Genomic DNA, 16,096 nt, shown 5'->3' on the forward strand with positions numbered 1-16,096 from the left:
GAAAGCAGCACTTCATTTTCTTGGAACTGGGAAAAGAAGAAAACAGGGAAATATGGTCTCAAGTTTTACGCATTGAACAGCAAACTGTAGTTTAGATTGATATATAAAGGAAGCTGGAATCAATGAATATTGAATCAAAATCATAACCCAACTGCTAAACTACACGAAAACCTAGAGACTATTTCTTCATCTTTTATCAGTCCTTGGAATTATTTTCTAGATTCATATACTTATCTTTTGAACAAGACCATGTTCTATCATTGCTGGAAAGCCAACTTCACCTAACATGTTGATATTTCTGCCATGTTTCTGAAGAGTATTCAACAATGTGGAAACATTTTTGATTTCTTCACTGGCAAGGCCCTGATATTGAAAAATGAAAACGTTTCCATTTTATCCAAGCATCTTTCCTCAGTAAGATAAATATTACTCAATATTTTCTCAATATTACTGCAGCCATAAGGATTATATCTCTCTGTGTCTCAACTCCTGGTAGTATTTTGGGGGGGGGGGGGGGGGGGGAGAACAAATCTGATTTTAGACAACATGTAATCTACTGTTCACTTAATCCATGGTAAGGTAAATCGTTTATCATATCAAGCATATGCACATATATGCCAAAAGTTGTTTGAAATTTACTTCCAGCAAAAACCTGTAACACCAAAGATTAAATTTAAATGGGTGTCAAAGGCAATCCCAGGATAGATCTACATAACATGATCTGAACAGTTTGATGGGTCATGTTGCTGTATTTGTTACATGTATTTTCCCCCTTTCCTCAGAAACTCAAGATTATGTACAAAGGTCATTTTACAGTCTTCATATGATTAAAACTCTCTGAACAGGAATAAAATCACAAAAATTAGAAATTTATCACCTCACACATAAGCTTGTCTAGTTTGTTGAGAAACTGTTTGCTGCATTTGTGAGAAATACCATCAGAAATATCAGTTTCCAAAAACTGTTCCAGTCCCCAGAAATTGTGTTTTCTGGTTGCTTCATCTATGCATTTTTCCAGCTGAAAGATGGAAAGAGAGAATAAACATTATTAACATTACTCTCAGATACAGCAAAGGAAATTAAAATAAAAATATTGGAGAGGGGGAATAAACAGGTCAGCTCAGCTTTGGATAGCAGAAGGAAGGGTCAACAACACCCCGTGGTTTTTGTTTTGTTTTTTTATTTATTTATTTTTTTGCTGTCTGTGCCCCTGTTCAGAAGATCTCACCTCACACTGTCACTATGATAATTGGATTTTGAAAAAAAAAAATTCTTACTCGCTCCTCCTTGTGGCTCGAGAAGGATTACAGCACAGTTAAAACACAAACATTATAAAAATTCAATAAATAAACATATGAAATGTATTTCTATAAAAGATACATATTAAAACACACAGAACAGAGATTAAAACACAGGACATGAGTTTAAAATTCATGCTTAAAACTGGCTGGGTAGGCCTACTGGAAAAGATAAGTCTTTAGATGGTTTTTATATTCCGACAGCTCATTTAGCTGTTGGAGCTCTTCCGGTCGTCCACAGTCTTGGGGTGGCCAATGAAAAGATTCTCTGAGTGATGGTCACCAGTTGATTCTGGCTGGTTGGAGCAGATCTAAGTATGCAGGCGTATTGAAAAGGAGATGGCAGTCCTGCAGGGAATCTGGACCCAAACCATGTAGGGCTGTAAAGATCAAAACCAACTCCTTTTACTATGCCCAGATACTAATTGGCAGCCAGTGGGTTGGCTTTAGGATATGCATAATATGCCCACTCCTGGATGTTCCTGTAACCAATCTGGCTGCTGTCTTTTGAACCAGCTAGAGTTCTGAACTTGGTACGAAGGTAGCCCAATGTAAAGAACACTTCCGAAGTCCATCCTTGACGTTACCAGCACATGCACTATCATCTTTAGATCTAGGAAGGGAAGCAGCTGATATATCGGCCGAAGCTGAAAATAAGCACTTCTGAGCATTGCATCTACCTGGGCTGACATCTGGAGAAACAGATCTAGGAGCACTCCTAAGCTGCACACAGTCTTTTGTGGAAAATCTAACCCCATCCAGAACTGGTTGACACACCTCCATCCCAGATTAAGACCCTTGATAGCAAGCACCTCTGTTTTGCCTGGGTTCAGTCTCAATTTGTTTTTCCTCATCCAGCCCATTACATCCTCCAGGTATTCTTTCAGAGGAGATGTCATTCTTACCTGAGACTGTTTTTGAAGGCATGGAAAAATATATTTGGTATCACCCCACCCCATGCCTCCGGATGATCTCTCCTAGTGGTTTCATGTAAATATTAAAATGCATCGGAGATAAAATGGCACCTTGTGGGATATCACATAACTGCTCCTTTTTGGAGGAGCAGCTTCCCCAAGCCCTACCATCCTGGAACCTGTCTCAGAGGTACGACTTGAACCACTTCAACACTGCACTTCTTGCATTTCACATCCCACTGAACTCTCTGCTTACAATTCATCAGGACTACCTCCACTACTTATATAATTTACTGCAGATTCATTTAACTGATGAAATGGAATCGATCCATTAATGCTGGATTTTGCTTCAATCCACAGCCACGTGGATGACAAGTTAGGAATCAACTTTTTACTGAACCAAGATCATTCAGAAAATATAACTTTGAGTGCCCATGTGATTATTCAATGGTACTAGAATAATATTTTATGTCCTTTCAAAATATACTGAGGTTGCAAAGAATGGGCTAAGCAGCAGAAGAGTGGGTTAAATCCAGAGAACTTCAGGATCTTGAAAATTAAATATTGAATGAAGGATACCAAAGTTATCTGGTAAGTACTTCAGCCAAGTAAATGCCATGTAAGTGGTGAACATATTTATGAAATTAGAGTTATAGGCAGTATTTATTTGTTTATTTAAAACATTTATATTCCACCCTTCTCACCCCGAAGGGGACTCAGGGCGGAGCACAGCATATACATGGCAAACATTCAATACCGGGACACAAATTCACATACAATACATAAACATTAAAAAAAATATCAAAATATTAAAACACACCATTTAAAACCTAGCCATCCGCATCAAATCCAATTGATCCTGTCATCTTTCCCACTGCCGCTTCATTCCCTGTCCCGAAAGCTTGGTCCCAAAGTACAGTTGTAGCAGAATATAAATTAAAACTAACAATGGCAAACACTTTATATTTCAACATAAATATAGACTAATGCATACCTGTCCTTCACGCTTTGCGGGCATTTTTGTTGTTTCACACACTTAATCTGTATGATTAAAAATAAAATTTTAATTAATATAAAAGATAATACAATTCACAACTAATTTTGAAAAGTTATATTTTTGGCAGCACGACTAAAACATAGCCAAAATGAACAGGAGAAATACATTAATTTAATTATATAATTATTTAAGATACTGTCTAGAAAAAGAAACAACTACTATGCTCAAATCAAATCAGTGCCTGCATACAATTTGTCTCATTATTTATTTTATGTAGCAACCATGCTATTGGGCTGCAGTGAGAATACAGAACGCAAACAGACATCAGCTCTCCTACAAAACCAGCTTTCACTTACAGACAAATATGAGAACAACCATTTCACTAAGCTGTAGAAGACACAGTGACCAAAACTAGAGCCAGAATTCCAGCTCACCTAAAGGACTCAAAGCTTTGATTTATTTTTCTTTTTGGATCGTGTTTCCATTTCATGAGTTGTTCTAACAAGACAAACAATGCCCAGCTGCATTAAAGCACAAAACAGCTATACTACAGCTGGTCATTATGACAACCAAAACATTAAAAAATAAGTATTTTCCATTTCCCTTCCTATCTCATTTTTCTCTTGTGTTGTTTCTTTATATTGGAATCCTAAATGCTGGGGTTGTCTTGTCCTGATTCTTATTGCTTTTCTGGATGAAGACTGGGGTATGAACAGTATAAATAATGAATGAATCAATACCATAATGGTTTGTCATAAATTATTCATGTTTTAACACTGGCACTCTTGCAATGGTAAAGATAGTGTCTTTGTAAATGGTTCATAAGGTACAATGGCTGTAGATGTTGATTCCTATTGGCAAAATCTGAAGAAATGCTCGTATGTAACTATGTCTCTAACAGCCACACCGCAATTCAATGTGTTAGGTGCTACTTATAAACCCATGTGTGGTCTAAGGCCTGTATACATTTAGTAATCTGAGCCCATCTTTTAAAACAGGGAAAGGAAATTATAACAGGCTATTAATTGAATTCCAGTTGTCATCAGTCTCAGCCAGTATGCCCTGTGCCCTGTGATGGTGGAAGCTTTAGTTCAACAACCTCAGAAAGAATAAGGGTTTTCAAGCCTTATTTTTAAGTCAGCATACACTACTGAAGGTAAGATTCTTTTGAAAGATGCTGGTGTTTCACAATCAGTCCAGATGAAATTATGTACAGCATAGTCATAGCCCTAGTGCACAATCTATCACGGATTCTCCTTTAGAAGTTTCTTTAAAGGAAGTATTTATGAAACTAATAATGCTATCTGAGTGAGGCCTGCTTTGAACATAATTTTTCTATTTTATTCATTTTGTGTCCAAACTAAATCCATAGTTTAAAGCTAGATTTGTGCATTGTTATTTTCAATTTTATAGTTATACATTTTAATTGTGTTTTCTGTCAATGAAAATTCATTTTTGGGAGCTGTTTGTAAGACTGTAGGTGATATTATGTGAATTAGCAATGTTCTTAAAGGGCAGTTCTGTTTATGGTGCAACAATAACAATGAAATAATAATATGACAAATTACAATAAGAACAAGAGAAGATTAAAATGGAAAGACATTAGTTATTAAAAATGGAAGAAAAGAGCCTTGGCAATGAAGCTCATACTAAAAAGAAATTGTGTACTCTGCCTTACACCAAATATTAACCCAACTATTACATTTAGAACTAATGGAAACTACGGTACTGAATTGCTTCCCAGGGCAAGGTTCAATGTAATACATTATAGCAGCCTAAATATGTGGCTACTCAGTTAGCACAACAATTTAGATTGTTTTTGCATAATGGAGGCAACCAATCAGTCAGCCAAAATTCATTAAAGGTAATCTTATCAAAATATCCTCAATGTATCTTACAAGAGATTGTAGCCAACAGATTGTAACAATTCACAAACATGAATTCTAAATCCATATATTGTAACTAACCAGTCCTGAATACTCTGGTCAAATGCAGATTCTACAGCATGATTCTCTTCAGTTCTACAGTCCCAAAGAATTGCATGCCTTTTCTTGAGAAGGCAGATACTATCGAAGATAAAAAAAAAATTCCACTCCTTCCAGCTCAGGTTAGAATAGAAGAACTGTGTTGACTTAAGCCAGAGGCCTAATCTAGTCCAAAATTCTTGTTCATACAGTGAAAAATTAATAGTCTATGGAAAATTAGTTGTCAATGGTGTACACGAACTGTAACAGGAACTATCTGACTAAGAAATTAGATGCCCCTCCCCATCTATTCTTTGTCATTTCCATATGTATTGTTGATTTTATATATATACATTTGGATAATATATTAATCAGGTTTTTTTTATTTTATCAATTTTATGAAATTTACAAGTGTAATAAATAAACATAATTAAAATTGCAGTGCAGAGCTTTCAAAACTGTCTGTCGTGACAAATTAGTATGTATGCTGCAGTGTGTAGGTGTGTCCTGCAAATGTAACAAGAAGCCCAAGTCTATGTGAACTAAGCAATAAATCATATATTTTAAATATATATAAATTAAAGGCTTTCATTAGATATGTTGTGTCCCCATACATGTCATTATTACTATTGCTCAGTGTTTGAACTTTTATTAGCCAATCCTCCCCCCCCCCCCCCCCCGGACCAAATGTACTGATCTGGGCTAAATAGACTGGACCAGCTGGACGTCTTCTTGGCAATCTTTCATCAGCCCATTGGGCAATCCTTAAGGACAAACTGGGTGTAGGGTGGGTTGGACTAATTTTAGGCGGGGGTGGGCTCTGTGTGACAATGTTTTGAAGGTGTTGAGCAGCTATTTATCAGGATTTGGGCCGATTAAGCCACTGGACTGTAAGACCTGTAATCATGCTTCAGTGCAATGTAATTTTGATATGTTTGATATGTTTTAATCATTTGAAAGGGGCACTGTGCCCCCCTTTGGGGGTGAGAAGAGCGAAGTATAAGTACAATAAATAAATAAATAAATAAATTTATGTAGAAGTATGTATCTCTTATAAGGGATTGATTTAATCTCTGGTTTGCTAGTAAAACTGAATTACAGTGTCATGAAATGAGGCACGTTTAAATGTGCAACCAATATTAAATGTTTGGAAAGTTGTGCAGAACTAACATACCAGTTTTGATCAGGAACATCCCAATGGAAAGTATACGATTCCAGGAAAACCTCTTCCTTTCCATTCTTTTCCTTCCTTCCCTCCTCCCTCCCCCCCCTTTCCTTCGTTCCTTTCTTTCTTCTCTTTTATCTCTTTCCTTTCCCTCCCTCCTGCCCTTTCCCCTGATACATGTCACCTAGCAGCAACCAATCAACTTCACTCCTTTTCATACCATCGTAAGGTCACTTCACCTAGCAGCAGCCAATCCTCATAACTGCTTTTCATCCCATCATAGGGCCACTTCACTTAGCAGCACCCAATCCACTTCAATCCTTTTTATACCATCATAGGGCCACTTCACCTAGCAGCAGCCTATCCACTTCATTCACTCCTTTTCATTCCATCAGAGGGCCACTTCACACCTTATTGGGTTGTTTTTTTTAGTTCAAACCCAAGTTGGGTGATACAAACAAACCTGCATACATGATTTGACATGTGTGTGTATATATCCCAAATCATGTATGCAGGTTTGTACAAGGGCTCCTACTTGGCTTGATGGATGTGTTTGTGTCAATTTTAGGAGAAACCATGAACAATATCCATCACAATTTGCACTCATCACATTAGAGAATGAATCCACTTTAAATCTGGTTTCTGCCTCCTGCAGAATTCTGGGTTTTGTATTTTAGGGAGGAGCCTTTAACAGCCTCACTAAACTACAAATTCTAGAATTCTCCAGGAATTACAGAACCATAGAATCATAGAGTTGGAAGAGACCACATGGGCCATCCAGTCCAACCCCCTGCCAAGAAGCAGGAAATTGCATTCAACGCACCCCTGACAGATGGCCATCCAACCTCTGTTTAAAAGCTTCCAAAGATGGAGCTTCCACCATACTCCAGGGCAGAGAGTTCCACTGCTGAACGGCTCTCACAGTCAGGAAGTTCCTAATGTTCAGATTAGGAAGAACTTCCTGACTTTGAGAGCCGTTAAGCAGTGGAACTCTCTGCCCTGGAGTGTGGTGGAGGCTCCTTCCTTGTAAGCTCTTAAACAGAGGTTGGATGGCCATCTGTCGGGGGTGCTTTGAATGCAATTTCCTGCTTCTTGGCAGGGGGTTGGACTGGATGGCCCATGAGGTCTCTTCCAACTCTATGATTCCATGTGAGATGGAATCTCCTTTCTTGTAGTTTGAAGCCACTGTTCTGCGTCCTAGTCTCCAGGGCAGCAAAAAACAAGCTTGCTCCATCCTCCCTATGACTTCCTTTCACGTATTTATACATGGCAATCATGTTTCCTCTCAGCCTTCTCTTCTTCAGGTTAAACATGCCCAGCTCTTTAAGCCGCTCCTCATAGGGCTTGATAATTTTAGTCGCCCTCCTCTGGACACATTCCAGCTTGTCAATGAGGCAGAAACCGGATTTAAAGTGGATTCATTCTCTAGTATGTTGAGGCAATAGGATGAGTGCTACTCAGACCAGTCTCTGGATGGGTGCTGGTCCCCAAATGAGTTTCCTGTGAAAGAAACAGAGATACAAATAGTTACAGACAACACAACAGTTTCTTATTCTCCACATCAGATAGCCTGAGATTAAAGCATTGCAATAAAAAGCATCTCCCTCATTTTATAGCAACAAACCCTGTTTTTACCTCGCCAGGTAATGTGTGGCTCAGGGGAAGAAACAGTAAATCTACTGTATCAACACCATTCTTCCTCACAGGACTAAAGGCCGCCTGAGAGATTCCACCGCCCGCCCTGTCAATCACTGGGGTTACCGAATATTTGCTGAGCCAATCGCTGGGCGCCTTGAGCGCCTATGCAGCCAATCAGCTTAAGGATAAAGCTGAAGGGGGCGGGGAGTTGTGCGAGCGAAGGTAGACTAATCTGGAATGGTTTACTCTCGTTTTGGCTCTTCTAGTATCTCTCCCTCCCCCTCCCGTTTTTTTTTTCCCGCGCGCCTGCTCTCTCTGGCCAATCAGCTGTCGAGGAGCCTGACAGCTAACGGTCGCTGTGCTCGTGGCTGTTTGTCTGTGAGGGATTTTTTCCCCCCTCCTCACCTCAGTGCTATTCTGAGGCTGATTTGGGGCAGTCAGCCTCTTTCGTTCTCCTGTCAGTTTCAAAGATGTTCCTTAAATGGCACTAGTTCATGACTGAATGTTATGAGATCCTGTTATGGGATCAATGAAACACCAGCACTATGTGGCAGAGAAAGTTGAAGACCCTGTAAAACTACAACTCATAGAATCAAAGAGTTGGAAGAGACCTCATGGGCCATCCAGTCCAACCCCCTGCCAAGAAGCAGGAATATTGCATTCAAATCACCCCTGACAGATGGCCATCCAAAGAGCTAGAAGAGACCTCATGGGCCATCCAGTCCAACCCCCTGCCAAGAAGCAGGAATATTGCATTCAAATCACCCCTGACAGTTGGCCATCCAAAGAGCTAGAAGAGACCTCATGGGCCATCCAGTCCAACCCCCTGCCAAGAAGCAGGAATATTGCGTTCAAATCACCCCTGACAGATGGCCATCCAGCCTCTTTAAAAGCCTCCAAAGAAGGAGCCTCCACCACACTCCAGGGCAGAGAGTTCCACTGCTGAACGGCTCTCATAGGAAGTTCTTCCTCATGTTCAGATGGAATCTCTTTTGTAGTTTGAAGCTATTGTTCCATTGCGTCCTAGTCTCCAGGGAAGCAGAAAACAAGCTTGCTCCCTCCTCCCTGTGGCTTCCTCTCACATATTTATACACCTCTGAGGATGCTCTGAGGACCTCACCTCTGAGGATGCTTGCCATAGATGCAGGCGAAACGTCAGGAGAAATGCCTCTAGAACATGGCCATATAGCCCGAAAAAACCCACAAGAACTGAGTATTTATACATTCTTCTCATTCTACTGCAAACTAGTATCAGTGTGGCAACTAAAAATATTATGGAACAGCTGAGTTGTTGTCATTAACCAAACAACTGGATTCACTCCAAATACTTTAAAATCAGTGTGTTTTTAAAGTATTTGGAGTGAATTCAGTTGTTTGGTTAATGACAACAACTCAGTTGTTCCATAATATTTTTAGTTGACAACTGCAGATATTCCACTCCCACACTGATAAATATCAAAGGTATATTCACAATACATAACAGAGTGACAGGGCTGTTTTTGTTAAGTCACCTATCCATTGTATATATCTCGTTTCAATCCACTGAAACCCTATGTAAACATATATGTATGCATTAGCTATGTTCCATACTTGCCATTTTCCCTGATCAAGTAGTTATCCAACTTCTTTTTGAATATATTGGGTGTATCTGCACTGTCAAATTAATATTGTTTGACACCACTGTGATTGACAAGGCTCAATGCTTTGGAATCAGTGGACTTGTAGTTTTACAAGGTATTTAGCTTTTTCTGCAAGGATCATGGTGCCCATCCAGAGAAAAAGAACTCACCATCTTTAGGTAATGGGTTCCATTGCCAAACCACTCTTACTGACAAGAAGCTCCTCCTAATGTCATTCAAAATCTACTCTTCTGTAACGCATAACTAATAGAACTAAGCTGGATCTACTCTACCATTTATCCCAGGATCTGATCCCAGATTATCTTCTTATTCCAGATTATCTGGCAGCGTAGAGTCATATAATCCAGTTCAAAGCAGATAATCTGGGATCAAATCCTGGGATAAAGGGCAGTGTAGATCCAGCCCTTGTCTCACCCTCAAGGGCAACAGAAAACAAGTACATATCCCCCTCTGTGACAACCCTTTAGATGTTTAAAGAGTGCCATCTTTCCTACAATTTGCAGATTACAAATTAGTACGGGTGTCAGAGTTGCTGTATGCCCATCTCAAACCATCCTTTCCGTCCTATTTAAAACATTTGGCAACAGCAAGCATGGGTGCTAATTCATGGAAAACACATTCCATGAATTCACTGTACTGGCCAACCTTTACAAAACATCAAACTCTCAATAACTCTTTCCCAAATGATCACATCTTTTTTTTTTTTTTAGTATTTTTAGTTTTAAGACTTTTTCTATAGTTTTATGGATCTCAGTTCAGAAATGTTTTGTCTTCTTGCGGGACTAAATTATTATATAATTTTTTAAAACGTGAACTTTCGGAAGATGAGTGTATGTTGTTCTCTAAAAGAAACTGATTGGCTTCATTCACTGTACATCCAGAAAGCATGTAGAAAAGCAAGGACGAAAGACAAACAGAATTTAAAAGGTCAGTGCAGTGCTAGTATCACCTTATTGAAATTAGCATGTGCAATTTTTTATGTCCTCCATGACATGAGGAGAGTGCTATTACAGCAGAATGGTATGAAGAAATATATGAGTCTTGGCAAAAGATTGAACTATGTGATAAACTAAATAATACTTGCTATGTAAGTAATTTGTGGAACATATTTTTTAAAAACCGCCAGATGTCACTATAACATAAGAAGTATAATTCAAGACATGTCATGGTTTGCAAAGTCTCTGACATTGGCTGGTTCCACACTGACCATATAATGCAGTTTGAATAGAATTGAACTGTATTATATGGTCAGTGTAGAACCATATAATGCAGTTTGAACTGCACTGAGTTGCATTATGTGGTTCTATGCTGACCATGTAATGCAGTTCAATGCAGTTCAAACTGCATTATGTGGCTAGTGCAGAGCCAGCCAACGAAACTCCTTTTTTTACAAAGTTTTTTAATACTAATCCTGCACCACATTTCTTTTTCAACCTCTGAATAATTGGAAGGCTTCTGGACGCATCAGAAGGAAAGAAAAGACAGACTAGTGAAACAATTTTTGATTTAAATCAAAACAGTGCAAAAATCATAAATGCATTTCTCGCCTTCATCTTCAAATAATTTATGGGATTCAGAATAAAATGTTCTTGTGTTCAGATCATTTCAATGGAGAACTTCAAAGATCACCATAATTCAAATGTAAAATATAATAGTTCTAAGGAACAAAGTAAATATGCTGGATTTATAATGTGCAACGATGTCTTTAGTGTCTCATTAATCAAAATTAATTGTGCATTGGGAAGAGAGCCTGTTTTTCCCTTAGTCAGCCACCCTTGGAACAAAATGGGACATCTTTCTAAGATATTTAGGTGTGCTAGAGCAGGAAGTGACTTCTCTTTGGATTGTAGCTGACATTTCTTTGCTTTATAGCCCCAGTAACAATTGTCCAACCATCCCATGTTGTCTGTAATTTAAGACAATATATCATATCTATACGATGCAGTGTAATTGACTCTAAGAAAGTAACACGGACTGGAATGATCATAATCGTTCAAACCCAATCTGGGTCTGAGGTCATAATCATGGGAGAGAGAAGCCAGCTCTAACATTAGATGCATATATTAACTGAACTTTTAGCCTAGCTCTTGTTTGTCTTTGTGAGGCTCAAAGGTCTATACGTGTATATAGAACGCAGACATCACCTGAGCACTATTATTCCAGCTAGTAATCCTGTGTAATGAATAGTTTTGTAGAAAGTAGGCCCTATATCTTTTTGGTAGTTCACAGTATCCATAGAACTCACTTCCACCATATTTCAAATAAGTTCATTATCTTCCCGATTTCTTGACTAGAGTCTCCATTTAGATTAATCCTAAACCAAGATATTGCCGATTTGCTACCGGACCCAATTTAAGGTGCTGGTTTTGGCCTACAAAGCCCTAAACGGCTCCGGCCCAAAATACCTTTCGGACCGCATCTTGGCCTACGAGCCCACGAGGACCTTGAGATCGTCCGGGGAGGCCCTTCTCTCGATCCCGCCTGCCTCACAGGCACGTCTGGCGGGGACGAGAGAGAGGGCCTTCTCGGTGGTGGCCCCCCGGCTGTGGAACACTCTCCCTGCAGACATCAGACAGGCGCCCTCCCTTATGTCCTTCCGAAAAAGCCTTAAGACATGGCTGTTCGAGAAGGCATTTAATTAAGTGCTATAACAATGTGGTAAAGATGACTGGAATGGAACAAGGAATATGAGATTGGTTATGATTCTACTATGAGACGAAGCGGATTATTTAGTGTAACTTTGTAATTGTTGTATTGTTAATATGTTGTTTGTAATTGCCTTTTTGTAAATTGCCTTTCATATGTGTTGTACACCGCCATGAGTCGCCCTAAAGGGCTGAGAATGGCGGTTAACAAATGCATCAAATAAATAAATAATAAATAAATAAGATATAAAATATCTGTTTCAATGTATTTATTGTTATCTATTACAGTAATCATTTATTTTGATGTCTTCTTTATTCACTTTTAGATTATATAAACTAGTTTTCATTATTTTTGTTCTGGATTCAAATATTCAGCTCTAATCCTGCTTCTGAAATTTACTCTTCAATATTTTTCAGTATTCTAAGTCTTCATTATTTTCTATTAGTCATATAGTTTACATTTCTCACGCATATTATTGGAATGTTTATTCATTCTATATCCTGTTCTACAATTTCTAGTTTCTCCTTATTAATACTCCCCCCTATTTATGTTTCTGTTATATCTAGTTTACAGCTCTGGACTTTCCTTTCACATGAGTTCCACTGCTGTGAGAGCTGTTCAGCAGTGGAACTCTCTGCCCTGGAGTGTGGTGGAAGTACCTTCTTTGGAGGCTTTGAAACAGAGGCTGGATGGCCATCTGTCAGGGGTGATTTGAATGCAATATTCCTGTTTCTTGGCAGGAGGTTGGACTGGATGGCCCATGAGGTCTCTTCCAACTCTTTGATTCTATGATTCTATGATTCTATGAACATGTCAACGGGTGAACATTTTTTCAGCTTGAATCATGACACTAGGTGCTGTCCATAGTTGTCCTTTTCTTTCTCCTAGGCCTTCCAACCTGTGGGACTTATCTTCTGGCATTTTCTCATGCTTCATCTTTGTACTATTATCTCAGCAAAGGGTTTTTTATGGTAAAAGACATTCAGCAGTAGCTTACCAATGCCTCCTTCTACATGGCACTGAGGTAGCTAAAATGTCACTGCTGTTATGTAAGAGATGCTAAATCAGTGTCATCTTCTACACACACACACACACACACAACTGCTGCTGCTCCTGTTGCTTCATACTTTCCCTTTAGTGCCTTAAGATCTTTCACATTTAGTCTGGGTTCTCAGCAAATGTCTATTTGTCTTGTGAGACTCTACCAGTAGAACTGTGACTACCAGCATAAAGCTTTGCCTCCTTAAGAACATGGAGTTCCACTGCCATGTGGTAGAATGTGGTAGAATGCTGTGGTAGAATGCAATAAAATAAACACTTGTGAATGACAACATGGGATTAAACTGAAGAATTTTAGAAAACTTTTTTAAAAAGTGAGTTCTTTGAGAGTGATGTGAAGGAAAAATTGACACTAGAACTACACATCCAAATCAGTTTCTGCACTCCAAAGTGCAATCAAAGGATCTAATTTTAAGTCACCCCTGTGCCACCTGTTGCTTTTTCATTATATGCAAAGCAACCTCTTGCCATATTTCAACAATGACACCTGCAGTTACTGCTACCAGTCACAATAGGCATTGCTAGACTTTATGGATCAATTGATCAGTATAGTAGTGCTTCTTTTGGTTCTTTTTCTAGGCACCATCTGTGTATTTTTCACACAATGTTGACACATCTTTTTGTGAGAAACAGTCACTAAGTTAAAATCTGAGTGTAGAATATTTTTGTATGCCTTCAATTCACCTGTCAACTTGCGGCAACCACATTTCGTATTGATTTCTTAGGCAAGTGGTAGTTCGCAGCTGCCTTCTTCTGAAATGTACTTGGTATTCATAGAATCATATAATAATAGAGTTGGAAGGCCACTGAGTCCAATCCAGCTGAATTTCCAGCTAAAGTGTCCCCAGCAGATAGCTGTCCAGCCTCTTTTTGAAGAAATACGAAGATCCCAACATCTCTTTAGGCAATTTGTTCTATTTCTGAATCAGTTTCACTGCCAAGAAATTCCTTCTAATGCCCAACTGAAATTTGCTCCCTTGTAATGTCAAATTTTTGGCAAGTTGTCAGTGACATCCTGGATACTTTCACTGGGAAGACAGTGCATTTCTCAGTTCATCTTGTCAGTCTGGCACAAAGGTACCTCTGTATCCCTGAGCAATGAGTCCGACATCAGTAGCATATTTCTTTTCTTCTTGTAGTCAGTGGTTACCTTGACTTCTTCCCTGGCATGCAGTATCCCTTGTTGCTGATTTCCTGTTTGAGCATTTTCACTGCTGCTAACCTCAGGAAAAAGTAGAAGTGATTGCTTAATTAGAAAATTTTAATCCCTTCTTCAAGGCCTGACTTTCTTCTGGGATGTGTTCTTACTGTTATAGGCCTTTTTATTTTCCTCAACAGTTTCTTCCTGTTGGTTCTGTAGGATTAATTCTTCTGAAATTTTATCTAGAAACTTCCCATATTGTCTGATGCAGCGAAAGGACTCAACAGATAGCAGTAGTGCATTGAACTTCTCTTCCAAGAGAGTTACCTTATTATTATTATTATTATTATTATTATTATTATTATTATTATGGAGCATTTGAGATTTCAGGGATGTTCCACCTATATTACTCCTGTAAGCTCTTGGTGTTATAAGCATTTTTAGTTCTCCCTGGAAATGAGCAAAGTCCCAGTGTAACTGTTTTAATATTTCAACAGTTATATGTTTCATGTAAATATTGTTTTGTAATAATTATTTTAAGAATTTTGCTAGTAACCCTGAGTGCAGTTCTTTAAAGTAGAAAAGCAAGACAAAGATGTAACAATAATAAAGAACAATCAATGAGAAAATGCCCAATTTATCTGGAATTGCTTCTCTGTTATAACTCCCAGGCCAATTTCAGACCTAAACAGACCTTTCTGCTACTCATCTTCCTTATAACTTTCTGTAATGTAAAGTAATGCTGACAGCACCAAACACGAGCCGCAAATGTGCTATCATTTCTTTTTGTATATTAATTGCTTTATTCCCCAATACAATTTAGCAATGCCATATCATCATTAAAATATTGATGTGCATCACAATTAATTAGAGCCTGTGATTTCTGACATTACATATTTCATATCTCCAATATCTAACTGTAATTACATGCACACCTGACTTATTAAAAATGGATATTTGTTCTGAGATAAGATTTGAAATTGCATTTAGCAATTATTAGAATTTAAACATAATTACTATAGATGGGTGACATCAAAACATTTGGGAGGCAGAGGAGGCTGTAACAGAAACTAGGGCATTATATATTCAAAACTTAACAAAAGATTCTTGTGGCATCAAAGACAGTATCTAAATTGTAGAATAAATACAGTTTGACACCAGTTTATCTACTTTCTGTACTAATCGAGATAATAGTGGGATATAAATAAACATCATCATCATCTGCCATGTCTCAATACTATGGGATCTTTGAGAGTTGTTGTGCAACTCATGGGTTCATTTTCTAAAAATAAGGAGGCTGGAATCCTATCAGGACATTATGTTGGCATTAGTTCAGATTATGCCAGCACTTGCACTCTTTACATGATTTCATGGGGAAGCATTTAACACTCACTACACAAATGATTTCTCCATTTACCCATGGTGTAATAAGGTCCCATCAACGTACAGCAATTGGAGTGTTAACCAGCAGATCTTCATTAACTTTGCTGTTTCTGTTGTTCAAGCAAGTATGCAAAGAGTATGCATTGCTCTGATTTACAACATAATTTCTCAAGGAAGGGAGGGATGGAGGGAAGGAAGGGTAGATCCCAGCCATAATAGAGACCTCTCCTAGAACACTCAGATAGTCGACT

The 16,096-nt window shown here is 38.5% G+C and overlaps 1 long non-coding RNA gene across 1 annotated transcript; it reads right to left on the reverse strand.

The window, feature by feature from the left end:
* Positions 1-769: 769 nt before the first annotated feature.
* Positions 770-8,063, reverse strand: LOC132772578 (uncharacterized). The gene is made up of 3 exons (XR_010909768.1): positions 7,974-8,063; positions 3,207-3,253; positions 770-1,018 (listed from the first exon to the last, which is right to left on the reverse strand). It is a non-coding gene; the product is annotated as an uncharacterized lncRNA (long non-coding RNA).
* Positions 8,064-16,096: the final 8,033 nt, after the last annotated feature.

Source organism: Anolis sagrei, chromosome 4, assembly GCF_037176765.1.
Source record: "Anolis sagrei isolate rAnoSag1 chromosome 4, rAnoSag1.mat, whole genome shotgun sequence".
In the NCBI taxonomy this organism is placed as follows: Eukaryota; Metazoa; Chordata; class Lepidosauria; order Squamata; family Dactyloidae; genus Anolis; species Anolis sagrei.